Raw genomic sequence first — 23841 nt, forward strand, 5'->3', positions numbered from 1 at the left:
TGATATCTCTTTTACTTTAACAACTTTTTGCATGGGAATATGTGTAGTGCGATGATAGTGATAAGATATATTGCTAAAATGTTGAATAATAGATCTAAGAATGTTGATAAAGCATGGGATGAATTGAATATGAATTTGAACCTGTTTAACGATGGAATTAGGAAGTAGTATAAAAGAGTTATTTGTTCCTTTATGTTTTAGCTGTCCATGAGCTTTGAAATTACCTAAATTGGACTTATAAATTGAAAAATATGACCAAAATGGTACAAATTGTGCAGGCTGGAAACCAAAAGCTGGGCGGACTGGAAGTTGCTACTTTTGCTCAATCCTTGACTACTTTACCAACATATTTAAGAGATGTGATAGAAGACATATTTGTACCCTAATGTATTAGTTAACCGTAGAATTTAGAATTACCTAAATTGGACTTATAAATTGAAAAATATGACGAAAATAGTATAAACTGTGCAGGCTGGAAACCAAAAGCTAGGCGGACTGGAAGTTGCTACTTTAGCTCAATATTTGACTACTTTACCAACATATTTAAGAGCTGTGATAGAAGACATACTTGTACCCTAATGTGTTAGCTAACCATAAAATTTAGAAGTACCCAAATTGGACTTATGAAGAAAGAGTTATGCTAGAATTTGTGAAACATGTACAGGCTGCCCTGGCAGATTTCAAGGCTACATTAGAAATGATGTTGGGATGCATATGTAGATTCATTCAGCCTAAGATTTTTATTGAATTTAACCTTATGAGTTAACTTAAATTAAAATCAAGAATTTTCTTAATCTGAATGGTATAAATTAAGTGACATAAAGATTAGTAAGAGTTGTGTCGCGGGTGCAACAGTTAGATTATTTTCATGCAAGTTCTTTTACAAGTTATCAATTGTTTGCATTAATACTCATTAGAGATTACTTGTAGTTGCCTATGAAATCCTCTTAAAGCATGAAACAGGTTAGCAACTTACAGAATGAGACAGCATACAGGTAAACAGTATGGTTTATGCATTATATTAATAATTTAATATGTTTATTGTATTATTGAAATACATATAATATGCTCCATTAAGGTTAGGTAGAAACCACATAGATATGTGTTGCGACATAAGATAGCAGATCTGTGCCCCATACAGTGTGGTACTCTGGCTACAGGCCGTTGAGTGGATATGATTATATACGGGTCATAGTAGCCCAGCCATACAGTATTCATCCAGTTTCATACAGTTCTTTTTATCACTTAGGTTTCACTGTAACCTTATGGAGCCTTACAGTTAAGAGATATTATTATTTATAAATTATATGATGTTTAATAAAAGTTGCATAATTCATACAACATAATGAACAGCAGGTAAGATCATGAGAGTGTAATGATATGTGTGATTACATGTTTATTTATTTGGTTCTTATTAAGTTGAGATATCCACTAAACTTTATTTACTCAGCGAGTTTCCTGTTTTAACTCGCAGGTTTTGGGTCTGGACTGTCGAGAGTCATCTTTACAACCGCTGCAGTTCATTTTTTGAAAACCCAATCTTTAGGGTAGCTATTCATTTTGATATTTTGGTTCTATGGCGTGTACAGGGCGCATAGTTGGGTCCATTTCATTTTGGAAAATAATGTAATGTCTTGTAACTATTCAGTAAATATCTGTATATAAATGATGTATAAAGCAACAACATGATATAATATGTAGCATACAGGATGATATCAGCATGACAGGACATAGGTTCACCCAGATTGTAGTGTCTCGACTCGGTTCATTCGGGTTAACAGGTGGACCGGGAAGGGATGTTACATTACATCCATCAAGATAATACATTAAATTAAAATTTAATTGAAACATAAATTTAATGATTACCTTGGTGTATGGGTAGTCTTATATACCAGAAGTTAGGTTGTATGAATACGAGACACGAGATACAGAACGTATAGGATATATGATAATAAATAAACAATCATTTATAATAAATAAAAAATATAAAATAAAAAATACTTAATTTTTTTATTTTACTATAATTAGTTTAAATTAAAATTAAATTATAATACATATAAGCCAAATTATAAAATAAAAATATTTAATTTTTTTATTTTGATGATTACCTTGAAATAGGTGATAGTGTTATTGTCACGACCCATTTCCATGGGCCGGACCGACACTAGGACCTGAGTGGGCTTGAGGCCCCCAAGCCCATAGTAAGCCTAACTTGTGTAAATCTCACATTCTATTCATAATTATGGATTTAGGCCCATTAACTTATTTCACATATGTATCCAAAATATAGTTCATATATTTAACATGGACTTTTATTATTTATTTACAATCCAACTGGAATATAATTGCAGAACTCTACCTTTACATTTATATCGTTATTTCTATCATTAACAATCTTCTATAATTAATGTCTCAACTCCATAGGATTTTTCTTTCTTCTATTACATGAAAAAAAAATAGGTAGGCAGGGGTGAGCGCCAAACTCAATGAGTAGAGTTAGATAACCTTCTCACCCCACACAATCACACAGATGCTAAAAGTATTTTTATCTGGTCACCGATTAATTTTATGATCATGCAGTTTGTCACACAAATGGCAATACAACAGCAATCACAATTATTATCACCTTCATATAATCACATCACGTGGAAATTAGTTAGTGGCGTCACCTAAACCCCTGACGAGCCGTCCTCCCACACGGCCCATCCTCTCAAACGTGTGCACCCAGGGAGCCAATCCCCCATATCTGGCCGACCGGTCTAATCCTCACATGACCAGTCCTCTCATTCTTTTTACACTCTCTTTTCTTTTCCATATAATCCATATCATATCATCAGGTGTACACAGGGGCGCCGATCTCCCATTTACCCGGCCGACGGTCCAATTTCACAATTTCATCATAATCAGGATCCATACTTTACCGACTGTCTTCACAAACCCATGGTGACCCACTTCATTCCAATTCCACACAAACAAGGCACAATATATTCATAGCACAAGTAATCAAACAATTTTTAATATCAACAAATAGTGCATCATAATATGGCAATTCAACAAAATAATGCATGATAATATTTAGCCGTGAATGCATGAATGCAGGCGGATGATACTAGTTATCTAACACTACTCACAGTTCTTTATTGTCCTCTAAAGGGACTGTCTTTCCAGCCACATGCTTTCAGCCTTTGTCCTCGCATTTCGGAATTTTATAAATCTCTAAAATAAACAATAAAATTCTAAGTAAGAATTTTAAATTTGAAGATTCTATTTTATATTCGTTTACTAGTTTTGGTTACTAGTCATTTAATTCACTTATTAATTTAAACTGTATATATATATATATATATATATATATATATATATATATATTGGGTTTCCTTATTTATTTATCACTCTAATAATCTTATTCTATATTTTTAATTTCTATAAATAATTTAATCTCTATAAGTAATTTAATCTCTATAATTAATTTTATTTCCTACTGAAATTTCAGCAGCACTTCTCCTAAAAATTTAACTATCCATCAATTAACTCATTCAATTATTTTCAGGTTCTCACAGCCCATCCATCGGGCAATCAATCCAGTCAATTATTCCCATCCTCCATATTCTCCATATCAACATTAATTTATAAATATTTCTTTTAATTCCATAAATCATAATTTCCTAACAATTTTATTTATTACCAGAATGTAATTTTAATTATTCAAGCAATCTTTATTAATCAATAGATCACTAAATTAATTAATCAATTAATTAAACTAATCAATAGATCTAGCCAAATTAAATTTATTTAACTAATCAAAATTTCTAAATTAAATTAATTAGTCAAGATTCCGAACATTAAATTAATGAACTAAAATTACTAAAATTAATTTATACTGCCTCAGATTGTTAGGTCGGAATTTTATGCGTGCCAAATCAAAACTACGCATGCTGAAAGCGACTGGACCACCTGAGATCGACGCAGGAGGGCCTGACTTGCAGTGGTGGCACGATCTGGCGGAGGAATGGCTAGCGGCGCAACTGCAGAGCGTCGGTGGTGGCGCGACGTGGCTGCAAGGCGTCGGTGGTGGCGCGCTTGCTCGATCGAAGGCAGGAGAGTGGGTCTGTTCGTGCCGCGCGATATGATCCATGGAGCTGGCAAAGTCGCTGCGACGTGGAGCGGCTGGATGTGGCGCGCGAAAGAATCCGATCGAGCTGGAGGTGTCGCGACGCTGCTGCTGCTCTGTCTCGCCAAGAACGCAGACGCGGTGAAGAGCAAAGAAGAGGAAAGAAAGAAGAGAAGAGAAAGAAGAAAGAAGAAGAGAAGAAGAGGAGGTGGCGCTGGCAGTGTGCTGATGGCAGTGTCGGTGGTGGACTGGTAGCGCAAAAATGGTGAGGGAGATGAGAGTTGAAGAAGAATAAAAAAAAGAAAGGAGATGTTTCTAGATGGTTTGGGCTAATTCGGTTTGATTCTGGTTCGATTCAGCCCAAATCTTGGTTTTCTTTTGATTTGCCGATTTTCAATTGGTTTTTGATTCGGTTTATCACTGTACAAATTATTAATTTGCATTTAAATAATTAAATACATTTTACACGCTGTCAGTTTATTAAATTTAAAGGAAAAATCTTTGAAAATAAAAATTCGGGTTATTTTAATCTTCCCCCCTTATAAAAAAATTCGTCCTCGAATTTTAAAAGTAACAAGAAACTAGGATGCAACAGTGATTTACGACAATGGCGGTTGTGCTTCTCACATAATGCTGCAACTGCTAAAAGTTCTCACATTCACCTCAGGAGAATACTTGTTCTTCTGAGTAGTTAGAAGGATGAATCAAGAAGATGAGGTAAATATTTTTGAGTTCGTTAGTCAGAGCGGTGAAACTAATTTTTTTTTATTAAATTTATTAAGACAGACTAATGGAAAGAAAATCTAATTTATAGGGAGGATAGAGAATGATTATGAGATGAATTTATCCCCAAAGTTTAGATATCTACCTTATCACCATAGTTAATTGAAACTTGAGTTGTACTATATCTACAAGTTGTCAAATCAAGTAAACTATTCATAACCCAAGGCACAGATTCGACACTAATATTCACCTTTACACGTAAGAATTTAAGTTCTTCATAACCTCTGCTCAAGTAAGGGTTATTAATCTCATTAGCTATATATCATGTGTCCTACATTGATGTATCGCCTCATTTATCTTTCACTAGCTATTGTAGGCAATGATTATCACTCAATAAGATGCTCATACACAAACCAAGTATTAAGTCTTCTGATACAAGAATCCACATATTCAAATTTACTACTATCCCAATTTAGAATCCTTATTTCAAAATTCAAAACCTACATGCTGACTCATCCATTTTCCACAAATTCCAAATATTAATATCATTGCTCCAATAATCATGGAAGAAGTTTATAATTAGATAAGATGGTTGCTGCCAATTCAAGGAGGTTTTCGAGTATCATCAAGTTCTACCATTAAGTACTATTTGATCATTTCCAATTAAAGAGAACAAATTCTTACCACTACTACAAGCTTATTTCATATAAAATCATAACATTTCTCTAGCTAATTGCTATCAACTGATAGGAGATCCTGGCTTCTATCCTAAGCACATCACCTATTTAACAACTTAACCATTTTCCAACGAAAGATAGATATGCAATCTCTTTTCAAATCTTACTAATGAGAATCCTCGTAAAAACAAGTAGTACATCAACTATATAGAGAGAATTTAAATTCACAGTCAAGTCCCTATTTTAGTTTTTAACTTCTCTATTCCTCTTTCCAATTTGTCATACCGTACCATTCTTAACTAATTATGACAAGAACTTATGCAACTAGCCAAGTTAGCTGTTGCCATGCCAAATAATTCTTAATATATTTTCTAAAATTTGCACACGCCATTCTATTATACTCAATTCCATAAAGAAGTTCAGCCTACACATTCTTTTTTTTACTCAAGATGTAAAATTCTCCAAACCATAGTTTATATTCAATTTATCTATTTCTCCTGTCTTTAATCAATCTTTCAGACCGAAATTTACTTATCTAACAATCAAGAATCCTAAATAAGTAGTGCCTTTTGCTCTAGCTAAGTAAGAGATTAAGAATGTTAAACCCATCATTCAACTCCTGATTAGACGATGTCCTTTGTCTTATATTTATTCTTAATCCCATGAATGCCTATGAATATTCAGATAATAATATCATCGAGTTATTCCTTTCTCCAAGTGTATCACCTCCAAAATTTGTAAAATTTATTCCTAATATGATCTAGGAATATCCTCAACCTTAATTATGTTCTCTCCATATTCTGTACTCCAAACAAGGTTAATACCTCATTGAATCCTTTAACATCAGAGTTACAATGTGCCAGTTCTCGAATTGACCTAACTAATTAAGTATTCCTTTAAACCACAAGTTATATCGCAAACTACCATTTATAACAATTTTTATTCATTCAATCATAATTTCCACTAATTGCTAAGAAATTCAAAATAACTTTACATTGACTCCAAACCATATATTAATGACTCTCATCCTACTTGATATCTCAATAATTCCATGAGCAAATTTTAAATTAATAAATCACCAGATTATCACACTTAAGTTAGCTGTCAAGTATAGTTAAGAGATACTCTTAGATCGTCTTGTTAACACATCCACTAATCTTCTACTCTATATTTTCAATCTTTAAATACTTGCGTGTATTCTTCTCACTAAAATCGATAAGATTATTCCAAATTCACTTGTTTGTTCTTACACAAATTTTCAATATCCCAAATAAATAGTAAATTTAAAACCTAGCTAGCTTACTAATAAATAAAAATGCTCTAATTACCTTTATGTTCTAGTAAGGATATAAATATAACTTTCCTTCTTTATCCAATAATACAAGTAATTTGCAAAAGTTGCACTAATTAATAGAAATTCCTTATTTTAATTGCTCTACATCAAGAAATTAAATTTATTCACATTCGTTGTCATCTCAAGCTAAGCCCCATGATCTTTTATCAACTCTTATTCCCAGTCATTACTATTAATAACACTTATCACTTGTACATAATACATTTATAAGCTCAATATATGGGTTCAATTAATATAACTCATAAAACTTAATACACTTATCAAATTAAGTACTAAGTTCTTTCGTCATCGGGATTACAATCCTGGAATCATTTATCTATTTATTTATCACAAGACATTCAATAGCCTCCTACATTTTGATCTCTTTTTAGATTCTCAATTTACTATTTATGAACCACTAAATTCTGGAAATTTACATCGTAAAGACCTGGTTAACTCAACTCATAAGTTTAGTTATAACATTATCAATTATTTATTTAATATTCTATTAGTTATCACCGACAGTGATAATTATTTTAAACCTCAAAGTCATTTTTCCTACCTTCAATTATATACATATTCCAGCATTCTACTTTTAATAATATTTCATTTCTTTTTGTCTAATTACATATTCTTAACTACATATTCTAAAACATCTTTTATATATATCGTAAATTTAATTACAACATAATATTACTATTCATGATCAGTTAAATTCTTAATATCTACCTTATCTCTATTCTCCAAGAGATATAGCAAGAAACTTTTCAATTATACAAATATTATTCTCCTCTATTCTTTATATTCAAATTATGTTCAAATTATATTCAAGCTATAATTTTCCTAATATAATTATCACCCCAATATAATAGCGTTTCAATCCCAAAACCACTAATTGCCTTTGTTATCTTTTACTTTTATTTTATTATACTTGGTCCATAGACTTAGTCTGACTTATTAAACATCCTACATGTACTAGGATCTTAATTATATCCTGTCTAATACACTCACTACATACTAAACTTTCACCGTATTAATTCCTAGATTATACTAACTATCCCTTAATTATATATACCACCCTCGTAATTCTATAAAAGATTCAACCTAATTACCCAACTTATAATTTTTCTACTAGACATTTCTTTATATTCCTGAATGTCCTTAAGATTAGGTCCATAACTCTTTCATTACTTGTAAATACTCCTATTAACTATTAGTCAATCTTTTTATCAATTCTTGATCAATTTGTCTTAAAATTTATTCTCATATAAGCATAGTGAGATCAACATGAATTAAAATTTTCAAAGTATAGAACACTAGCTATCCTCATTTAAATCATACTAATTTATACTCCTCACGTTTTTGTAATCGATTCTCTTAATATCCATACAATAACAGGACTAGATCCATTCTTACTTATCTAATTCATTGGTATAACATCAATTCAATAACTGGACAATTATCCCGTAATGTCCGATGTCTTTCATCCATACACTAAACTATTATGGCCCACTATTTATATAACATAACTATCTTAATTTCTTAATATGAGTCATTTACTTCTTCTCGGATCATAGAATCTTTCATTAAACACTAGTCCTTATTTATAACTGATATAACAGGTAGAAGGCAACCGTTATTTTGGACATAAAAGGCTAAATCCCATTAGATTTAATTCTTACTTATTCCATATTAAACCATAAGGTGCCACAATCCACACAATATCCATCACTAGGTACATAAAGATCAAAGTAATTTATCTCTTATTAAGAATCACAATTTACTTTTCTTATAACCACAATAATTTATATTATTCCCTATATTCATACACTTGAAAAGAAATAGCTGAGGAATACCACAATAAACTTTACTCTACTAAGCAGTGATTACTCATAAATAAAACTCACTTCATAAAATAATTCCACCAACAGTATTACTTATGGAAAATACTCATCATCAATTAATATTCCAAGTCACACCAAATCATTTATTTATGAAACCTTGTATGTATCATTTATGTAAATGTACTACTCAACATATATATATCTCATGTAGAAAAGTGATTATCTCCATAGTTATAATAAATTCTACTAACCATATCATGTAAAGTTCATCAAATACATATACTAAAATCAATACTCTAATTAAATAGGTTCTAATGTACGTAAATCCGAATCATCTAGTTCTCTTATTAAGTAACACTAACAACTCATTCTCAACATATATTTTCCACAAGCACACATATACTCACATTCCTGTATTTTTATATATGTATTTCCATATCCAACACATATTAAATACACTAGCATACTTTTATCATTTAATTTCAACCTATTAATCATATATCACTTACATAATTAATTTATATAAACGTTATTTATTCCATAGAAGAAAATTTAAATTTTAAGCTAAGGACACAGTTTCCATTAGAAAGAGTACACTGGTTGATCAGGCCACTGCACTTCCTTCTAATTTCTCCTGCGTGTCAAAGCTTTGATTAACTGTTAATATAATTATTTTTCCCTATTTATTTATGTATTTTATTTTTTTTATTATTATTTATTTTCTTTATGATTTTGTAACCGCCTTAGTGCACAGTGCGTCCACCTGCACCAAGACCGTCTTTTATTTAGTGTCACTCCTTTGTTGGTTACGGCCGATCCCAACGTAGGAGTTTTATATTCAATTTCCTATGTTCCGCAATTGATTCCTAAGGCCCAACTTAATGCTCTGATACCAACTTTGTCACGACCCATTTCCGTGGGCCGGACCGGTACTAGGACCTGGGTGGGCTTAAGGCCCCCGAAGCCCGTAGTAATCCTAACTTATGTAAATCTCACATTCTATTCATAATTATGGATTTAGGCCCATTAACTTATTTCACATATGTATCCAAAATATAGTTCATATATTTAACATGGACTTTTATTATTTATTTACAACCCAACTGGAATACAATTGCGGAACTCTACCTTTACATTTACATCGTCATTTCTATCATTAACAGTCTTCTATAATTAATGTCTCAACTCCATAGGATTTTTCTTTCTTCTATTACCTGAAAAAAAAAAATAGGTAGGCAGGGGTGAGCGCCAAACTCAATTAGTAGGGTTAGATAACCCTCTCACCCCACACAATCACACAGATGCTAAAAATATTTTTATCTGGTCACCGATTAATTTTATGATCATGCAGTTTGTCACACAAATGGCAATACAACAGCAATCACAATTATTATCACCTTCATATAATCACATCACGTGGAAATTAGTCAGTGGCGTCACCTAAACCCTCGACGAGCCATCCTCCTACACGGCCCATCCTCTTAAACGTGTGCACCCAGGGAGCCAATCCCCCATATCTGGCCGACCGGTTTAATCCTCACATGACCAGTCCTCTCATTCTTTTTACACTCTCTCTTTTCTTTTCCATATCATCCATATCATATCATCAGGTGCACATGGGGGCGCCGATCTCCCATTTACCCGGCCGAGGTCCAATTTCACAATTTCATCATAATCAGGATCCATACTTTACCGACCGTCCTCACAAACCCATGGTGACCCACTTCATCCCAATTCCACACAAACAAGGCACAGTATATTCGTAGCACAAGTAATCAAACAATTTTTAATATCAACAAATAGTGCATCATAATATGGCAATTCAACAAAATAATGCATGATAACATTTAGCCGTGAATGCATGAATGCAGGCGGATGATACTAGTTATCTAACACTACTCACAGTTCTTTATTGTCCTCTGAAGGGGACTGCCTTTCTAGCCACATGCTTCCAGCCTTTGTCCTTGCATTTCAAAATTTTATAAACCTCTAAAATAAACAATAAAATTCTAAGTAAGAATTTTAAATTTGAAGATTCTATTTTATATTCGTTTACTAGTTTTGGTTACCAGTCATTTAATTCACTTATTAATTTAAACTATACATAATTATAAAATGTTATATGAAATACCACCATATCCTATATCAGAAGCATCAGTTTGAACAATTTTAAATGCTATCGGATTAGGAATATACAAGTATGGTATTGCTTTTATCAAAGATTTTATTTGTTTAACAAGTTGAGTATGCTTCTCTGTGCAAGGAGTAGCATTTTTACGTAGTCTATCATGCAAAGGTTTTATCATACAATTTAAATTAGGATAAAAATCGATTACATAATTTAGACAACCAAGAAATCTCTGAAGTTGTGTTTTATTAGTTATTTCATCTGGGAATTTTTCTCCAAATATCAAAGTTCTTTCGATTGGTTGGATAATTCCTTGTTCAATATAATGACCTAAAAATCTAATTTTAGTTTTAAACAAGTCCATTTTAGATTTACTTAATGCTAAACCATTTTTCTCAATGATCATGCAAAAAGTTTTTAGATGTTTAAAATGTTCCTCTATTGTTGTACTGAATATAAGAACATCATCAATGTAAACAATACAAAATTTAGAGTAAGGGTTAAAAATATCATTCATGATCCTCTGAAATTCAGAAGGAGCATTTTTTAGACCAAATGGCATTACATTCCATTCATATTGTCCAAATGGAACTGTAAATGCTGTTTTATATCTGTCTTTAAAGGTAATTTGTATTTGCCAATAGCCAGATTTCATATCAAATTTACTAAAAATATTTGCATTGTATAATTTCTTTAGAAGATCTTTTTTATTTGGAATAGGATACCTAATCCATTTTAATGCAGTGTTTAATGGTTTATAGTTAATTACCAATCTAGGTACTCCACGTTCTATCTCAGCATTTTTATTTACATAAAAAGCTGCACAAGACCAAGGACTTCTAGATTTAGATATTAATTTTTTGTTTAATAAATCTTGGATTTCATTTTTACAATGCTCAATCAATTCAGGGTTCATCTGAATTGGTCTAGCTTTAGTTTGAATGGTTTTTTCATCAAAATCATTCTCATAAGGTAAATCAACTATATGCTGTTTACGATCCCAAAATGCATTTGGATGATCAACACATAATTTATTTTCCATAAATTCCTTTAACTTTTGAATTTTATCTTGTATATCTTCATCTTCTAATTGTTTTTTAATTTTTACCAAACAGAGATTATTTTTGATATCTTTTAAATTTTCTTCCTTAGATTTTATTAAGGAATTGATTTCTAGCATTTTAATGGAATGAGCTTTTAATATATTTAATTGTTTTCTTTTAGGTTTTTCTGTGAATTCAAGTCTAACTTTATTATTTCTTATGTTGAATTTAATGCAATCTTCTTTTACTGAGTATGGTGTTATTAGGTTTATAAAAGGGGTTCCTAATATTACCATATGATTTATTTGTGGTGATAGAAGAAATACTGTATTAATTTCTAATCCTTGATTTATTATAGAAACATCAGTTTTTCCTATAATTTCAAGTTTAGATTTATTTGCAGTACTTGGTTTTTCATGAGTTTTTAACCAATATCTTTTAGGTATTAAATCAGATTTTATACAATTTAAGTCTGCACCTGTGTCAAACAGTGCAATTGCTTCTATTTGAAAATCATTTACTTTAATATCTATTTTTATTAAATATTTTCTAGAAGTTATTTCTTGTATTAAATTTAGAAAATTACTATCAATGTCTTCATCTAATTCATCTAATTGGTTGATTCCATCTTTTAATTTATTTTCTGGTTCTTCATCAGAGGAAGAACTAGGTATTAATTGAGATTCTAAAAGTTTTATTAACCTATCATGTTGTTTAAATTGCCCTTGTAATACTTTTACTTCTCTTTTAAGATTTTTAAGTTCTGCTTTTAAGTCTTGATTACCAATATCTAAATTTCTTTTATGTTTATTTTTCTTCAAAATAGTAGTTAAATCATAAGTATTATGCTGAATTTTAAGAGTTATATCATCTTTTACTTCTTTATTATCATCAAAACTTTTAATTAATTTTTGAAGAAGTTTTGCTTTAGTTTCTGGATCATCTATTGTATTTACTACTTCTAAAAGTGTCATTTGATCTTTAGTGAGCATATTTAAAGATTTATCAGATGAACTAGAAGTGGATCCTAATTCATCCATATAGTTATCACTTTCTATAGTCTTTGAATCTGAAGAGTCAGAATCAAGATATAATTCGTAAATTTTATTCAAAACATTTTCTTCTAAATGTAATTCATTTAACTTTTTATGAAATTTACAAAACTTAGAAGTATGTCCCTTTTTACCACAATTGCAACAAGTTAATTCTTTAAAAGAAGTTTTAGTTGAAGGTTTATACGGTTGCTTACCTTTTGATTTTCTGTGAGGTTTCGTTTTTTGTTTACTATAAAATTTATCTTGGCTAGGGGTGGATCTATACTGTCTTTTATGATATTTATTAGTATATTGTTTTTTAGGTTTATGTGTTCTTGAACACTGTCCATCACATTTCTGTGTAGGAGTAATACTATAGTCAAACTGTTTACAAAATGATCCTAGTTCTTTTTTAGTTTTCTTTATTTCAAATTTTAAGGTTCTTTGTAGTTTTAAATCTTGACAAATTTGTAATCCTTCCTTTTGTATTATACTTATCAACTGTCCATAAGTTAATTTACTGTAAGGTGTAGGTTGACCATATTGTTGTTTTATATTATTTCTAACTTTCTCGCCTAAGAAGTAAGGTAGTCCAGCCAAAAACTTTTCTTTCCAAAAGCTTTGGTTAGAATCTTCCCTTAACATTAATCTAGTGAGAAAAGTAGTTTTATAATTTTGAAAATCATCTAATTGTTTACATTTTAAATTACTTAATAATTCTGCATTTTTATCTTTTAAGTGAGATGGGTCTCCTATAAAATGAAGTGAAATAGTGAGAATTAAAGATGATACTGCATCTTGAATTACATCACCGTTTTCATCATAAATAGGTTCACCTTCATCATTTATTTGAATTGAATTTAAAATTTCATCATGTTGTTGATCAGTGAGATGGTAGTCCCACCAACCCTTTAATTGGCCTGTAAAGCTAGCAATTATTATTTATGCTATAGCTTTATCAGAAATAGTTGACTGTGTTTTATAAGCATTTGCAGCCATTGTCATTTGTTGCAAAATACTTAATATATTATATTCACTTAAACCATCTATGTTCCATTCATAGATTGTTGAAGCATTATGTTTAAATTGACTTAAAGAATTAGGTTTATCAATGAGTCCTAAATCTGGAGCTCTGTTTACTATGGCATTATGAGTGATATGGCTTAATTCAAATTTGTTAGCATCTTCTGAGTCAGGTTCACTAACATCAGAATTAGAAGTTTCTTGTATAGTGTTTATATTTCTAGAAGCTTGAGAGGTGTCATTTACTACTTCTTGAGTAGTATCTGAATGTAATTTCAGATTACTAAGCTGTGTTTTAAGTGTATTTACAAATTCATTTTTACTAGTTTGAGAAATTTGATAAGGTTTAAAAACATGTGTTTTGATTTTATCTTTACCTTTTAGAGTTTGATTTACAATTGGTTTTTCTTCTAAGATATGTTCAATCTTTTTTTAATTGAGTGTTTATACAGATTAAACTTGCATTACTAAAATTATTTTGCTCAATTAACTTTTTATTTATATCATTTTCTTGAGTAATTTTATATGGTGCACAAACAATTTTATTTTCTTGATATTTTAATTTACTAATTGTTTTAGGTGGAAAATCGCTTTTTATTGTTTGATCATTTACTTTCCATTCTGGTCTTTTATCTCTAATAGTTATTGGGTTTAAACTTTTATTAGATGTTTTGCCTTTAATTAATGTATACCAATCAAAAAAAATGTAATATTAGTCTGCGTACCTATTTTATAATCTAGATATTCATATTTTAATTCTTCAAAAGAATAAGTTTTTAATATAGTTTTCATTTTTAATAAATTTTTTGTTTTAGATATTTCTTTTATTAAACTATATATATATATATATATATATATATATATTGGGTTTCCTTATTTATTTATCACTCTAATAATCTTATTCTATATTTTTAATTTCTATAAATAATTTAATCTCTATAAGTAATTTTATTTCCTACCGAAATTACAGCAGTACTTCTCCTAAAAATTTAACTATCCATCAATTAACTCATTCAATTATTTTTAGGTTCTCACAGCCCATCCATCGGGCAATCAATCCAGTCAATTATTCCCATCCTCCATATTCTCCATATCAACATTAATTTATAAATATTTCTTTTAATTCCATAAATCATAATTTCCTAACAATTTTATTTATTACCAGAATTTAATTTTAATTAATCAAGCAATCTTTATTAATCAATAGATCACTAAATTAATTAATCAATTAATTAAACTAATCAATCTAGCCAAATTAAATTTATTTAACTAATCAAAATTGCTAAATTAAATTAATTAGTCAAGATTCCGAACATTAAATTAATTAACTAAAATTACTAAAATTAATTTATACCGCCTCAGATTGTTAGATGGGAATTTTATGCGTGCCAAATCAAAACTACGCGTGCTAAAAGCGACTGGACCACCTGAGATCGGCGCAGGAGGGCCTGACTTGCAGTGGTGGCACAATCTGGCGGAGGAATGGCTAGCGGCGCAACTGCAGAGTGTCGGTGGTGGCGCGACGTGGCTGCAATGCGTCGGTGGTGGCGCACTTGCTTGAGCGAAGGCAGGAGAGTGGGTCTGTTCGTGCCGCGCGATCTGATCCATGGAGCTGGCAAAGTCGCGCCGCTATATATATATATATATATATATATATCGAAAATTTAAATATGCAATTAATATTCAATAATAAATTTATTTTCTATTTTAAAAAATGCAAAAATCATAGCGTTTATTGAGTTATGAATTTCAAACTTTTGATTGAAGGAAAAAGAGATATAAATTACATATTAAAAAAAGTATTTTTTAATAATTTAACCATCATCTTTTAAGCAATATTAATTAATTAATTATATAAGAGGTAAATTAATCATTCAATTAAAATCAAAATCTTCTAAAAAGACAAAGTAATTATTTCTAAAAATTTGTAAAAAGAGAGAAAATGCTGAGAAAAGAGAGTACCAAGTTAACATTTATAAAATTTCTCTTTATTTCAACTTTTTATGAAAATAAAATGTTATGTATATTTTAAAAATTAAAAATTTTAATTGTTCATCGTCTTCACACATATATGTTCATTTTATTTCAAAATAAATTATAAACAGTAAAATTGAAAAGCTATTAAAAGCTTAATTTTGTATATTCTATTTGAAAATTATTGTTAAAAAACATATCCAATCAATCATTAAAGAAAAAAGAATATTAATAAAAAGAATATATTTTTTTCTTTCTTTATCTCTTTCCTAAAGAAAATATTTTATATAATCAAAATAGGATCAAATATTTAAAAATAAAATATAAAATTTTCAAATATCTCATTATCATATGTATTCATTAAAAAATAAAATTAAAAATAATAAAATTGAAAATTTTGAAATACTTAATTATCTATATGTATTTATTTAAAAAATAATTTTAATAAATTATTTCTAATCAACTAATAAATATAATTTTTTAATTGGTGGCTAAGGTTATTTTAGTCTTTTTAAGATGTGCATTGCATGTTAACTATATCCGTTATTCGTACCCGTTTAATTTTTTATGTAATTGTTCATTCTTACTTGTTATTTATGTTTATATTTATTTTTTAATATTAAATATTGATTATAACTTTTGTCTTATATTATTTAGATTTTTATAATGTTAAAACAAAATTTCATATGAGATTAGTATGAGAATAATGTGTATATACACACACTTTAGTTTAATTATATCGTCATTTATCTGAAATTCATTATAACTGTATATATATAATTCTATACTATCATCTATTAAATACGTTTCAGTTAATATATATATATATAGGTATAACAATAAAATATTATATGTATTTTTAAAATTACTAGATCTTTTATGACATGCGTTGCACGTTAATTTTACTCATTTAATTTTATTATTTATATTTAAAGTATAAATTCTTATTTAGATTAAAATAAATACAATCATTAATTAATGTTGCACTTCATATATACAATGAAATTTTGTAACATGTCTTGTACTGTAATATCTAATTGAAAAGAAAATGATATTTCTGTTTCTTCCTTTAATAAAAAAAATATGTAATTTTATTGTTAATTAATTATATAAAATCACTACAAATTTGCTTTCACCATATTGCAAAATATTCTATAATTTGGAGATGCTATAACATTAATCTAATAAATCAAGATTTATTTTGCATAGTCATAATATAAGACATGGCTTTGATCTCTACATCAATTATTTTCATCGGATGAAATTAAGCTGAAATTTTATCAATACCATATAATATTTTGGACCATGTCTTTGCACATAATCCAAAAATAAATTACTTAAAGTTCTCAAGTTGTAAACAACAATACTGGTAATGGAATGTACTTTATCAAGTCATATATAAAAAATATTTGAAAAAACATTAAAGTTTTAAAGGTCTAATTATCGTTATATCTATTTAAAAAATTTTTAAAAAACATATCCAATTAAATCATAGAAAAATTAAATAAAATTATACAAATTTTTAAAATAAAAATAAAATATTAAATAAAAATAGAGCTCTTGATTTTTCTCTTTGTTTCATTTTATTATAGAAAAATTGAAAATAAAAATGATAGCAAATTCAAACATTTATAGCCTATTTTTTAAAAAATATTTCATTAGACTAAAAAAGAAAAACTCTCTTTTGTTTTATTTTAGTCAAATACTATAATTTCATACTTACATTGTTTTTGTTAAATTTAAAAAATTTTGAAATTCCAATAATATATAAATGATTCAAATAAGTGTACACAATCCTCTCCAAAAAAATCAAAGAGAAATAATATATTTAAAAAAATTTTATTTTAATTTCACTGTAATTAACTAATATAGTCTAATACTAAAGTGTTTCAACATATTTTAAAAAATCCAGAACATAATAAATAAAAAGATTTTAAGATCTATTTTCAATAGTTGAATTAAGACTTTTCCTAAAAAGTAATATAATATGAGAACGTATGATTAAGAACATAAAACTCTATTAATTATAAAAATTATTGGATATTACAAGATCAAATAGAGAATATATATACATATACATATTTTCTCAAATTAAAATGCATATAAAATCTAACTAAAAGGATATTCAAAGGAATAAATGGAATATATGTTTTCGATTAAAAGACATCAACTAAAAAAGATCTTCAAAAGGATATAGAATTATTTTCTCCGATTAAAATGCATAAAAAATTAATTAAAATGATATATTAGAAATTCCATATTAAAACTAAGGCTACTTTAGAAAATCCAATAATTCTCTCCTCTATTCCCACATGTATGTAGATTATATATTATAAATTTATTTTATTATCTATTAAGTTAAAGAGAGCAAAATAATGTATATAATAAATATATGAAGTATGTTTTATGTATTTAGCTCTAACATTTAATTTAAATCCTAAATTGAATAAAATTAAAAACATATATATAGTAGATAAAATAATTTTTAATTTTCATGTAGCTTTATTATATAACATTAAGATAATTAAAAATAAAATATATTTATTAATAAATAAGGTTATTTTAGAACATTTTAAATTTCATTAAAGGCAATATTGAAAATTTTATTATCTCTCCTTATTTCAACTTTTATATATAGTATAGATAGATATAGAAAATTTTCGATTATTCATCATCCCACATACACATATATTTATTTTGTTTAAAATTAATTTTAAAAATAAATTTAAAAAATTTAAAAGGCTTAATTATGTATATTCTATTTCAAAATTTATTTTTAAAAATACGTATCCAATCAAATTATATAAGAATAAAGAAAAAAAGAATATTATAAACATATACTTTTTCTTTTTTTATCTTTCTCCTAAATAAAATATTTTATATTATAATAAAAATAAAATCAAATATATAAAAAATAAATTTTTAAAAAATATAAAAATTTTCAAATTTCTCATTATCATATATATTTATTAAAAAAAATTTTAAAAGATAAAGCTATTTTGAAATACTTAATTATCTATATGTATTTATTTAAAAAAAATAATTTTAATAAATTATATCCGATCAACTAATAAAATATATAATTTTTTCACTTGGTCATGACTAAGATTATTTTAGAATATTCAAATTCCATCAACGGTGCATCGGAAATCCATTATTTTTTTCATATTCTACAATTATATATAGTATAGATAAATATAAATAAATTTTAAGTTTGTAATAAAATTAAAAATATAAATTTTTATAAATGATTAAAGCATAAATATTTGTTTTGTGGAATAAACAAGAATATTTTTTTTTATTTGAATGTGAATATTTGTATAATATAGACTATTGATATATTCAAAGAATTATAAAATACTAAAAGGGGATGGGGGTGACTTGGTGATTACTATCATATCATTGTTCATGTTTTCACCACTCCAGCGATGCAAATTTATGTAATGGTGTTTTTGCATTTTTTGTTAAAAGTGGGCTATGGATGCGTTGGTTAGTGCGTTGGCGAAGGGCTTGGGGGAAGGGAGAGTTTGGGCAAGGGTTGTGTTGTTTTCTTTTTTCTTTCTTTTTTTCCGGTGTGCGACTCTTGTAGAGGCAACCTGGTTGTATGTTTGCCACGTTGAAATTTCCTCTTTCTTTCTTTGCCTCTTTATTTTCTTTCGTTTTCTTTCTTTTCTTAGCGCTCTCTTTTCTTTTCTTTTCATTTTTCTGCGATTCATCTTCTTCTACTACGTTTGATTTTTTCTTCTTTTTCTTGATTTTGTTTTCTTCGTTTGCGTTTCCTTTTTGTTTTTGTTTTCTTCGTTTACGTCTCCTTTTAATTTGATTTTGATGTATTGCATACAAGTGGGAGTTTGTTCTGATTTGATATAATGCGGGTGATATTTGAGCTAAAGGTGAGTTTTGATGTTTGATTAATTCATTTGTGTATTATTACTCGAGTTAATTGTGGAATTTTCGAACTGGAAGATCTAGGGTTTCGGAATGGGAATTTTTTTTAGTTTTTGACATGTTTAGTTTTTATTTGCTTTTTGTGTGTTGCAGGCAAGTGTAAGGTTTAGGAAAATAGAAATTTAATTGGTTTCAGATTTTGTTTGGGTTGTTCATGTTAGTTTATATCATTCTTTGGCATCATATTTCCTGTTAGTTTATATTATAGTAGGAATAGTTATGAATTAAACAATTTTAATTTCATATTGAAATAAATATGAAAATAGTTGTAATAAAAAAAATCAAATTAATTGTTGGAGAAAGTACTTCGGAATTGTTATTTAGCTATTTTTGAAGTTTTCTTATTTAGAATAGGAAAAATAAATTTAGAATATAAATTATAATAGTTTTTTTTAGTTATTTTTAGGATATTGTCTCCAGGGGCAGAAGCACTTGAAGTCAAGGGTAGGCATGCGCCTACCCTGAAATTAAAAAAAAAAAAAAAAAAAAAATTAAATAATGAGATAAATTTTGTAATTTTAAAAAAAAAATTCATATTAAAACATAAAAAACCCTAGCTTAGTATTTTCTATTCCTATTTACGATCAACAACTTTCACTTTGTTGCTCTCTCTTTTCTTTATGGTCTTGCATTAATGGTGAATAACAAAATAAGGAATTGAAAGCATCTAACAATCAACGTTCAATTTATTCTCTATTATTCAGGTACTTCACATTCTCAATATTCAATTTTTTTTTATGCTACTGAGTATGAATCATGGATTAAGTACTTATTTTTTATCCAATTTAGGGAAAACATATATTCAATATAAGTTAAGGCAGAGACTAGCCAATAAATGAAAAACCTAACCTACCAATAAATCAACTAGTACCATGAAATAACCCAATAATTCAATTTCAGAAAATTTCATTTAAAAATTTCATTAAAATTTCGACCAATGAAATTACATGATAAAGTATTTTATTACTGCTAAACTAGACCTGTAAATCAAGCAAAAAAAAATCGAACTAAACCATTGAGTTGGACCAAACTGATTCGAATCAAATCGAAATGGTTGAAAACCTGAGAAATTTCTTTTTTCTTCCTTTTCTTTTCCTTTTCTCTTCTTCTTCTTTCTTCTCTCTCACCCAGCGCCAATTTTCATTAATTAATTAAAGCCAATTGTAATTACCACCAAAAAAATTTAATTAAGGAATATTGATAATAATATTAATGGAATTAAAGTGTGGATTTAAGGCAGATTAGATTGGATGTATATTGCATACTAAATCATAAAAAGAAGAAATATTTGAAACATAATCAAATCAATTCAGGACATTGGACATTAATTATTATATTTGATTCTTTAAGAAGAAATTAGGTCCTTAATTTAGTCTAAGTTAATGACGATTGAGGACTAAGAACTAAATAGGGAGATGAATTAAATAATTCACGATTTATTTGGCGATCAAAAATAAATTAAATAAAAGGAAACCTATTGATGGAAAGATAGTAATTATTTTGAGATTAATATTATATTATATGAATTAAGGTGATGGTGGTGAATTAGATTATTTTGAAAGACATAATAAGTTAATAGAAGTTATTGATTTTAAGAGGTTGACTTAAAATAGTATATAAGGATATATTGAGCTTAAAATTAAAGGTTTATTTTAATTTATTTGCTAAAAGTTAAATATTAATGGTTATTTACGGCAGTTGAATATTTGGATTGATTGATTGCCCGATGGATGGATTGTGTGAGTAGTAATTGATAAGTATATTAGATTGTTAATATTGAAATAAGTAGAAAATTGTATTTTAAGGGAAATATTGCTAGAATTTTAATAGAAATTAGATTTGTTATAGCGATTGAATATTTAAGCAAATATATATTAAATTAATTCTTTAATTTCTTATTTAAGAAAAATTCATCGTCTTATGTTATATTCCTTTATATATATGTTTTATCTAGATCAACCGAGTTCGTCTACTGCTCCTGCTAATCAAAATCCAAATTAAAACTTATTTTTCTGTTTTCACTGTGAGTAATAATAAGTGATGCATATTATTTCCTGCATACATGCATCATTCATTTGATACTAAATAAATACATTTAACACTCAGCTCTTATTTTCACATATTAATAAGATATTATTGAAATATAATTATTAATGTCATTATCTATCTTAAAAACATAATATTTTAACTATAGGATTGTCATATAATCATGTACATTATAATTATACTCACATGTTGCATATTGATTATTGATGTGATTTGTTATATTGAATGGATTGTTTGGATTACTTGTGATATGATAATAATGTGCCTTGCTTGCGTGTGGAATTGGGATGATGTGGGACACCATGAAATTGTGAGGGCGGTTTCCGATACTATCAGCCATGTAAGGGAGATCGGCGCCCCTGTATGCGCCTGATGAAATATGATATGAATGATATGGAAAATTACAAGATGGCCTCCTGTTAACAATGAAAAGAAAAGAGGGAATGAAAAATAATGTGAGGATTGGTCAGTGAGAATTAGATCAGTTGGCCATGTAAAGGGGATCGGCTCCCTAGTGCACACGTATGAGAGGATAAGCCATGTGTGAGGACAACTTGTTGGGGGTTTCGGTGACGCACTGACTAATCTCCACTTGATATGATTATGTGAAGGTGACATCGTTGAAGATGCTAGTGCCGTGACATGTGCTTGATTTATTGTGTGTTTACTATACAAATTTGGAAAGCATTTTGAGTGACTGTTTGGGTTATGCATTATTTATTATTATTCACTGAGTTTGTGAAACTCTCCCATTTCCTTTAAATTTTTTCCAAGAGGTAAACATTTTGCTGATCTAGATAACCTTTGCATCCTTCTTCGCAAAGATTCAATAGTAGTTTCTAGCTTTTGAAAATATTAATATATACAGTATGGTGTATATGAACAATCCGCGTCCATTTTTTTGGTCTCTGCAGTTAGGATATTTTGCTTTACATCTTTTTATGTAAAAGTTGATAGTGTGCTGATCAATAAACTTGTGGATTATTTTCTAATTTCCTTTTTAAAAGATATAAATGGACCAATTTGCCCATATTATGAATGACTTTGAATTTTACGAAAAAATATATATATATATATACAAGCCCGAACTATGAATTATTTGAAATATTGAAGCTGTGCCAGAGATATGAGTTGATAGAGTTACTTAATAATGTTGAAATGTTGAAATATGAACTTATTGTTTCTAGAGTTGGCTTAAAGGAAATAGGTTTTCGTAAATTAGGCTTACTATGAGCCTCGGGGCTTTAAATTTATCCGGGCCTTCGTGCCGGTCCGATGCACAGTTTTTTGGGTCGTGACACACCAAATCAATAAACTAACAAAGAATTCAATCAATAAACTAACAAAGAATTCAAATTGAATCTATGTCCAAAACTAATTAAATCAAAGTCCAAAACAAAATGGTGAAGAAGGATAACAAAGTTTAACAATTAAAAGACCAGTTTAAAAGATAAGCTTGAAAACAAATTCTCACCTGTAGAGATCAAAATTTTATTTTTTTGAATTTTAGTAAAAGTAGTAATGTTTTCTTTTAGTATTTGAATCCAGTAGTAAAACAGTATTAGTATTTGAATTTTAGTAAAAGTAGTAAGTAGATTATTTAGTATTAAAAGTAGTATTTGTGATTGCTTAGTTTTTGAATCCACAACAAATTGATCCTTTAAAAAAAAAAAAAAAGAATCCACAACAGATTGATAGTAAATATTCAATTTAAATAAAAGCACATAATACATAGTCATGTTCAAATCTATATCTATATATCTATATATATAACCCTGAAGCAAAAAAAAAAAAAAATAATAATAATAATAAGAATCTGACTCGACGCTCTCTCCATCAACTATTTCTATTTCTTTTTTTTCAAAATTTTTGAATTTCTACCTTATTTTTTGAAATTTTTGATTGGATGATTCTTTTAAATTTTTTTATAATAATAATAATTAATCTAAAATTATTA

The sequence above is a fragment of the Jatropha curcas genome, chromosome 9 (assembly GCF_041381405.1).
Source record: "Jatropha curcas cultivar XTBG-Jc1 chromosome 9, XTBG_Jcur_1.0, whole genome shotgun sequence".
NCBI classification, from domain to species: Eukaryota; Viridiplantae; Streptophyta; class Magnoliopsida; order Malpighiales; family Euphorbiaceae; genus Jatropha; species Jatropha curcas.